This window comes from Lactuca sativa, chromosome 2 (genome assembly GCF_002870075.4).
Source record: "Lactuca sativa cultivar Salinas chromosome 2, Lsat_Salinas_v11, whole genome shotgun sequence".
Taxonomy (NCBI): domain Eukaryota; kingdom Viridiplantae; phylum Streptophyta; class Magnoliopsida; order Asterales; family Asteraceae; genus Lactuca; species Lactuca sativa.
In genome coordinates this window covers 200,281,854-200,290,519 of record NC_056624.2, presented here as the reverse complement: position 1 = coordinate 200,290,519, position 8,666 = coordinate 200,281,854, and the positions used below count along the sequence as shown (strand labels likewise).

The following is an 8,666-nucleotide window of genomic DNA, read 5'->3' as shown; positions in this document are numbered from 1 at the left end:
TCAAGCATACAAAGGAGTTTGTTTTAAATGATGATTCCTTTTCATTGTATCCGTCTAATTAGTATAGTTTCCTTCTCTTTTATTGCTTGTTGTTCAAGGCTATATATATATATATATATATATATATATATATATATATATATATATATATATATATATATATATATATATATATATATATATATATATATAAAGTGAATATACCTAACAACCTTATATAAGCTTAGGTACCTAACTCCATAATACTATATCGATTTGTATCATATTTACATTGTAATTGCTTAAGGTTCTTAAACTTCAACCCTTAAGGGTATATAAGCTTAGGGAAAAGTGAATATACCCTTAAGGGTATATAAGCTTAGGTACCTAAACTCACCATACTACATCGTTTTGTATCATATATAGACATTGTAATTGTCCAATGTTCTTATAATTCAACTTCTAAATTGAATTACTTCAAAGATTTTTATAAATTTCATATTTATCTTCCTCTTACATAATTGTCATTTTCAACAATAATATATATAGCCTAGTAAGTGTTCGACAAAAAGATGTGATGTAAAAAGAAGATAATAATGAAAATTTAAAAATATTGAATATAAATCAAGTTAAGGATTGAAGTTTAACAATATTATAATGAATATATCAAACAAAACGACGTATTATTATGAGTTTGGGTACCTAAGCTTATATTAGGGCTGTGCATGGGTTGGTTTGGGTCGGTTTTGGACCCCAACCCAACCCAACCCGTAAATGATCGGTTTCTGGTTTTTAGAACCCAATAGGGTCGGTTTCTGGTCGGTTCGGTTTCTCGGTTTCTGATATGGTTTGGGCGGTTTCTCGGTTTCTTGGGTTCAACCCATACACTTACGGTTTCTGGGTTTAAACCCATGGGTTTTGGGTTTGAACCCATTTTCCAGAAATGTAACAATTAGTTAAATAATTAAAAAAACACCTACATATTTATTCTAATCATTGAAAAAATGGCATCTATATTAGTTCATCATCTCACATCATTACATTCTAGTGATTCTACATGAACACAACATTCAGATTTCAGAACAAAAGCACATCAAGGGAAATCAGGAAAAAAAAACGAAATCAGAGGAACGAACCTCGAATTGGTGGCGTCGGAAGTTTGGGGTTCCATCGGAGCCTCAAAAGTGTGTGAGCGGCTAAGTGCCGGAGGACAGAGGACCTTGGCTTCACTCTTCAGTCGTCTACTCGTCTTCAGTTCAGCGGGATGCGCCGATAGGGAATGTCGAATGCAAGCCGAATGCGAGTGTGAGACTGAGTACCGAGGGCGAGTAGGGCAAAACAAAAACGGGAGTCAATGACCTAGGCTTCTTTTATTTATTTTTAGTTTTTTAATATATATATATATATATATATATATATATATATATATATATATATATATATATATATATATATATAATATCAGTAAAAAGCATCGGATTTGCGGGTTTGCTGGGTCGGTTTCTCGATTTTAAAGAGGGGTCGGTTTCTCGGGTTGTTAGGTCAGTTGCTGGGGGCAAAATCGAAACCGAACCCGGAAAGTCGGTTTTTACAAATTTAAAACCCACACCGTCGGTTTTGATTTGGTTTCGGTTTTTTCGGTTTCGGTTTCGTCGGTTTTTGTCGGTTTCTTGGTTCGGGTTTGCTCACCCCTAGCTTTTATACCCTTAAGGGTATATATATATATATATATATATATATATATATATATATATATATATATATATATATATATATATATATATATATATAGGTTCAGGTTCATTGGAGACCATTCTAATTTTGTGAAACCGTGAGACCAAATCTAAAAATAATTTTAAAATGCAAAATAAATGGAAAAATCCAAAATTTCTTTTTTTAAATATTATTTTTGGAACTTAAATTAACTAAAAAAATTAAGAAAAAAAAATAAAAAAAATGCGTCTTACGGTCTCACAAAATTAGGCCGTCTTTATATATATATATATATATATATATATATATATATATATATATATATATATATATATATATATATATAGGATTAGGTGATTTTGTTTTCACTATCTATTGTGTGCATGTATGATTGATTCTGGACCAATCATTTTAGTTATTTTAAGAAAATAATTAATGTATATTACATGTTGAAGATATAATGTATATTAATTACATCTTCAGCATTTAATATGTATTAATTATTTTCTTAAAATAACTAAAATGATTGGACCAGAATCAATCATACATGCACACAATAGATAGTGAAAAAATTTGAACATAACTCTCTCTCTCTCTCTCTCTCTATCTCTTTATATATATATATATATATATATATATATATATATATATATATATATACTAGGTGTGAAACCCGAGTATTATACGGGTTGATTTAAAAATATATATATAAACATTAAAGTGTAAACAAAAAATAATTTTTAATATATAACTTTAAAGTAATAAAAAAAAGAAATGTATTTATTGCAATTTAATATCATATAGTATGATATTTAATACTTTACATATATAACTATATGACTTTAATTTTAAAAATTGAAACAAACTAAAAATTGACAAATGGATAATTTTATTTAAAAAATACCACAAAATGACAAGTGTCAAAATTAATAAGAGATTGACATGTGGCAAAAAAAATATTCATTTATTAAGGAAGATATATATATATATATATATATATATATATATATATATATATATATAATACTTAGAAATCATAAAAATGCATAAAAAAAATACTTAGAGATTAAAAAACTTTTTTTAAATTTTTTTATAAAAAATCGCAGCTTTTTTAATAAATTCGCTGAAAAAAAAATAAAAAAATCAACTTTTTTTTTAAAAGAAATTTTTTTTTTTAAAAAATCAACGAATTTATTTAAAAACATGTGATTTTTTCGTAAAAAAATTCAAAAAAAAGCTTTGTAATCTCTAAGTATTTTTTTATGCATTTTTTTATCTTTAGTGTTTGTTTTCCACAGAACCTAAACATATATATATATATATATATATATATATATATATATATATATATATATATATATATATGGTTAGGTTACTTTCTTTCTATTAACTATTGTGTGCCACAATACACAGATCTGGGCCATCGGATGAAATATAATTAAAGGTCATGGTCTGAGGATCTATGATAGTAAAATAGGATAACATATACCATATAATCAGAATGATAGAATGTTAACCATAAACTAGTAAATATATTTTTCGATTTTATTCTGTCAGAATGACAAAATGCCAACCATAAGTAAATACATTCTAAAAAGAATACACAAAATCAATTCTTGAACTAATAATATACCAAATAATTACATTGTATGATTGTGATTCATTGAATAATAACAACATTCTGAAAGAAAAAAGAAAAAAAAACATCAAAATCTAACAAAAACACTAATCTATTCTGAGAGAATATTATTTTTTAGCAACACTTTATACATTGTAGCATGACACATTATGGTATAATACACTCTCGTTCTCTATGTTTTCTTCCTTCTCCATATCAATGTTAGCCTCTTCAAAACCTAAATCCACAAACAAAACATAATCAAGTTTCAAAAATTAAAAAATTCAATGCATTCTAAGAGAATAAAAACTATAAATTTTGATAGAATGTATTAAAGACTATAAAGTATGACAGAATATAGTAGAAAATAAAAACTATAAATTCTGACAGAATGTAGTAGAGACTATAAAGTCAACCATAAAGTATCACAAATTCATTACCAATTACACAAATATACTTGTTGTTAATAGTTATTCTCAAACATTCTAACAGAATACATTTATATAAATAAATTCTAATAGAATACATTACATAATTCAAGAGCTGTGATTGAATACAGAATTCAAGAGTTGTGATTGAATACAGAATTCAAGAGCTGTGATTGAATCATCAACACACATCTGCATTCATTCCCAGTCATGAATTCAAGAAACAAACACACATTTACAATATCGATTTAGAAATATGAACACCAATTTTGACTTTTTTTCGAAACAAAATCCAACTTATGACTGTGAAGTGTAAGTTGTATCAGAATATTTCTTCAATCGAACAGAAATAAAACATTGAAGAAATCGAATTTAATAAGATGATGAACACAATCTCGATCTTGAATCAAAATCGAGACTAAGTCAATCTCAATTGAGGTAAATATTTTCCAGTTATATCCCCTAGTTGTTGGATTACCGGACCAGAGAAAGAAGAACAGGAGGCTGTCAGAGCATACCTCCGTACACGTACCTACAATCGCCGGGATTTCCTCACCGTTCATTCCTTGCTTCTCATTTGCGTTCACGGACCCCACAGTAGTGCTAGTGCTCCTCCGCATCCCTTTCTTCAACCTCATCGACCCCATAGTCCATCATTGATTGCGAGATGAGAGTATGTGCTCCCTTTTGGATCCGTCGATTGTAGAAGAAGAAGCAGAATCGGTGATGGTGATGGTGTTGATATCGATGATGAACGTGTTCGGCCACAAACATAACTAGGTCAAATATATTTACTTTATTTCCTTAATTGAATGATTTCAATTAAATGATTTCCTTAATTAAAAATACAAAATGTCCAAAATACCCTTTAATTATTTATTTAATTATTTATTATTTCTTGAATTCTCATTGGTGCATTTAGGCACACAATAGTTGCTAGAAACATTTGAACCTAGCTCTCTCTCTCTCTCTCTCTCTATATATATATATATATATATATATATATATATATATATATATATATATATATATATATATATATAGAGAGAGAGAGAGAGAGAAAGAGTGTTCAATTGAGAATGGGTTGAGAATGGAGGAATCATTCTCAGCCAATCATTTAATTAGCATCTTAACATAAAATACACAGTGACAAACTTGTAAATATGATATAACATCTTTCAATCGCGGAGATGTAACTGTGGATAATTAGATAAAAGTTCAAATTCATTACTAATCGATCGTTCATCATCCAAATTTTTTCTCCAACCTTCAACGACCATCCATATTTCTTCAATTAAATCCTTGATCAACATGTTGATGAAATAACGAAGATTTTTGATGAGGAATTGATGTTTTTATGAAGTGTTGATGTTTTTTTTTGATGAACAGGTGACGTTGATGTTTTTTTTATGAAGAATAGATGACGTTGATGAAGAACATATGATGTTGATGGAGAACATAGGATCTTGATGAAGAACAGAAGAACGATCCAGATGAATGAATAACAGATGGTGTTGATAAAAAACAGATGAACGATTCAGAAGAACAACGTATCCTTAATGACTTAATCTAAATGTGTTTTACATATATAAAAATGATTGGTTGAGAATAATTTCCTCATTCTTAACCTTTTATTTTTTATCAATTGAACTTATCTCTCTCTCTCTATCTCTCTCTCTCTCTCTCTCTCTCTCTCTCTATATATATATATATATATATATATATATATATACTAGGTTATAACACGTGAAAACCACGGTCGGTATATTTAAAAATTTTATATAGATAAAAAAGTAATAAACGTCAAAAAAAAATCCAAGATATTGTCGATTGTAAGTAATTATGAATTAATTTGTTAAACAAAATAAACATAATAATATTATTAGGATATGATTTTCTATTTTCAAATTTTGAATTGGATTTGATTTGTTACAAAAGAAAAAGAAAATAATAAAAATCATAGAAAAATATCACGTGTCAAAAAAACATTCTAAAAAACTGACACGTGTCATTTTTAGGTTTCATTTATTAAAAGAGATAGATATATACAAAGATAACTATGAGATAATCTACTCCTAATAAAAACCTCTTTTAACAACCACATGGGATCTTCTTAAACCCTATCATTAACACGTGGCACTCCCATATGTAGCCATAAATATTTTTCCTGCTCCTTCATTTTCAGAATTAAATCAATGATATCCCAAAAAATCAATCAAAATATTTGGTAAATCCCCATAAATCAGTCACCTGATTATCGATTTTTGGTTAGTCGATGATCACAACATATACGTACGGAAGCTAATCATCAATTCGATTACAAATACACCTCCATTGTTACATATGCCTCCTCCCATGAAGATTTTTGATGCTATTCGAAGGGCTTTACCCCTAAGTTATGGTTTTATTTACTATTTCCCTTTCAAACCTCCGTGTTTTCACTCCAATCGACTCACTCATTTGCAAAATACCAACTTTCATCTCCGTACAACTTTAATATCTCAAGTAAGTCCATGGATTTGATGCCCCTTGATTTTGAATTGGTTTTTCGAATTTTGTTAATAGTTGTCTTGAATGAATGTGATTCACTGAAAGTTTTTGTTTTCCTCTTGATTTTGAATTGGTTTTTTGAAGTTTGTTAATAATTGTCTTAATGATTTTAGTACTTTTGTTTAATTTTACCCATCTGTATATTCTTTTACTGAATTACATTATGATTTTCTTCTTTAGGGAACCAACCAAATCTTATTTTTTATGATGCCTATAAAGTGTTTGATGAAATGCCTAAGAAAGATTTGAATGTCATAAATATGTGAGATTGTTTTTTTAACAAATAAATAGCTGAATAAATGGTAAAATTGTCATCTCTTTTGTTAAAATAACAACCATTTCTTCAACCATCTCTTTTGCTTGTGAATGTGATTTTGTTGATTGTTATATTATAACTACTCAATGATTAATCCTTATTGTTGTCTCAGTTAATGAACATATATTGGGTAGTTTTCTTAAGAGATTAAAGCTTATGAATCTTCATGTAGTTTGAAGAAATGGCTGAAATAACTAAGAGATGACATCTGGTTCCTGAGTCGAAAAAGCAGAAGACAAACAAGGAATGGTCTAATAGTAAAAGAAAAAAAACCAAGAAGCTAAAGACTTTAAGACAAAGAACACTGCAAACAGGTTATTTTAAACAAGGAAAATACCTAATTATTTAGCTAATTTTTTTATATTAAGTATCAATCCCGTGGACCTAAAATCAAAGAAGATTTTGGAGCTCTTGCATTTGAGATAAGTGATGTTCCTTCTTCCTTATCTTGATTTCGACACGGTTAATTTTATTGTTTTTTCTCTTAATTTTGTAATTTTTTTTGAATGAGTAAAGTATATGTTAATTCTGAACATATTTTGTCTAAATGTGATGCAGGTATGTAGTCACTCAAGTTATATAACATGATCAAGGTGTTAAGAAGGGAAAAAGCTTTATCTTCCATATAAGCTAAAGTTTATATTACCAATAAATTTGATAAATATATAAATCATATGTATTTTTTGGAACTTAAGTAATTGAAGTATTTAATTAATAAATGATTGTACGAACTTCTCTATAGTTAAAATGATAAGAAAATCATAAATATATGACTCTAGGATCTATTTTGGTTGACAGTGGTAGCTTTACATAAAAGTTTTTCAACTACAAGGTTTGTCTGACTCATTGGATTGCAAAGATTCCTAACAAGGTCTCTTTCTAGAAATGACAATGTACTTCTATTATTTTGTATCTAGATTTTGTTAACTAAGCTTTAAATGCATAAATAATTCCTATTTTTTCACACTCATAAGAAGTGTACTTCCTATTTTTTCTCAAGTTTTTATGTCATGTCATTTTAATTTTGTTCTCAAAATTAAGTTTTCATATAGTCAGTAGTATACTTTTTATTTATAATTTTTGGATCAAGTTATATAAATGAATAAGTTTAGGTTCTAAGTTTTGTTTCTAACTTTTTGTTACGTTTGATGCATACGAATTTTTTAAATATTGTTGGTTTCAAGCTCTAATAAAATTGGAATGATAGGGGTATTTTTGTCAAAAAAAAAAAAAACAAACAAACTAAGTATTATAATTGTTTTTCTAAGTATAACTTAAATTTGTCTTTTTTCCATTTTGTGAAGATGTTTTTAATTACATTTATTATCTTTTAGTATTCAGATTATTGGTTGTAGCCATGACCGAACTTTGTCTTAGGAGCAGTATTATACAAATGATTCTTATTTTTGTTAGGTTAGAGTTTCAAAGTTCCAGCATAATTTTTGTTTTCATTTATAAAAGTAGTTTAAAATCTAAGTTATATTATCTAAGTGTTTAGTTAAATAGACATTTTACCTATATTTTATATAATATCGTCAAACATATTAGTGTTGATTCAATATCATTGATTAACCTGACGAACTATGATACGAACCCATCCCATACTAGGCCCGTATCATGCCATAAGCCCAAGTGTAGAACTCACTCCCAAAAGTCAGCTTGTGGGAGGAGGGGACACTTAGATTTATAAGCCACCAACTTATAGTACTTTCGGCCGATGTGGGATCATAACAATACCCCACGCTTTAAAGAGCCAACGTCCTCGTTGGTCACGGTTGGCACCCCCTTTTGGTCCAAGCCACCACTCCGAGTCATTGTTGGTCACGGCTACGTTGGTCACGGTTGGCACCCCTCTTTTCAGGTCCAAGCCACCACTCCGTAAGCCACCACTCCAAGTGTTGGCACCCCGAAAGATGGGGACGGCTCTGATACCAATTGATACGAACCCATCCCATACTAGGTCCGTATCATGCCATAAGCCCAAGTGTAGAACTCACTCCCAAAAGCCAGCTTGTGGGAGGAGGGGACACTTAGACTTATAAGCCACCAACTTATAGTACTT

At 28.9% G+C, this 8,666-nt stretch overlaps 1 long non-coding RNA gene across 1 annotated transcript; it reads left to right on the top strand.

Moving 5' to 3' along the window:
* Positions 1-5,832: 5,832 nt before the first annotated feature.
* Positions 5,833-7,345, top strand: LOC111916292 (uncharacterized). The gene is made up of 2 exons (XR_002858473.3): positions 5,833-6,243; positions 6,777-7,345. It is a non-coding gene; the product is annotated as an uncharacterized LOC111916292 (long non-coding RNA).
* Positions 7,346-8,666: the final 1,321 nt, after the last annotated feature.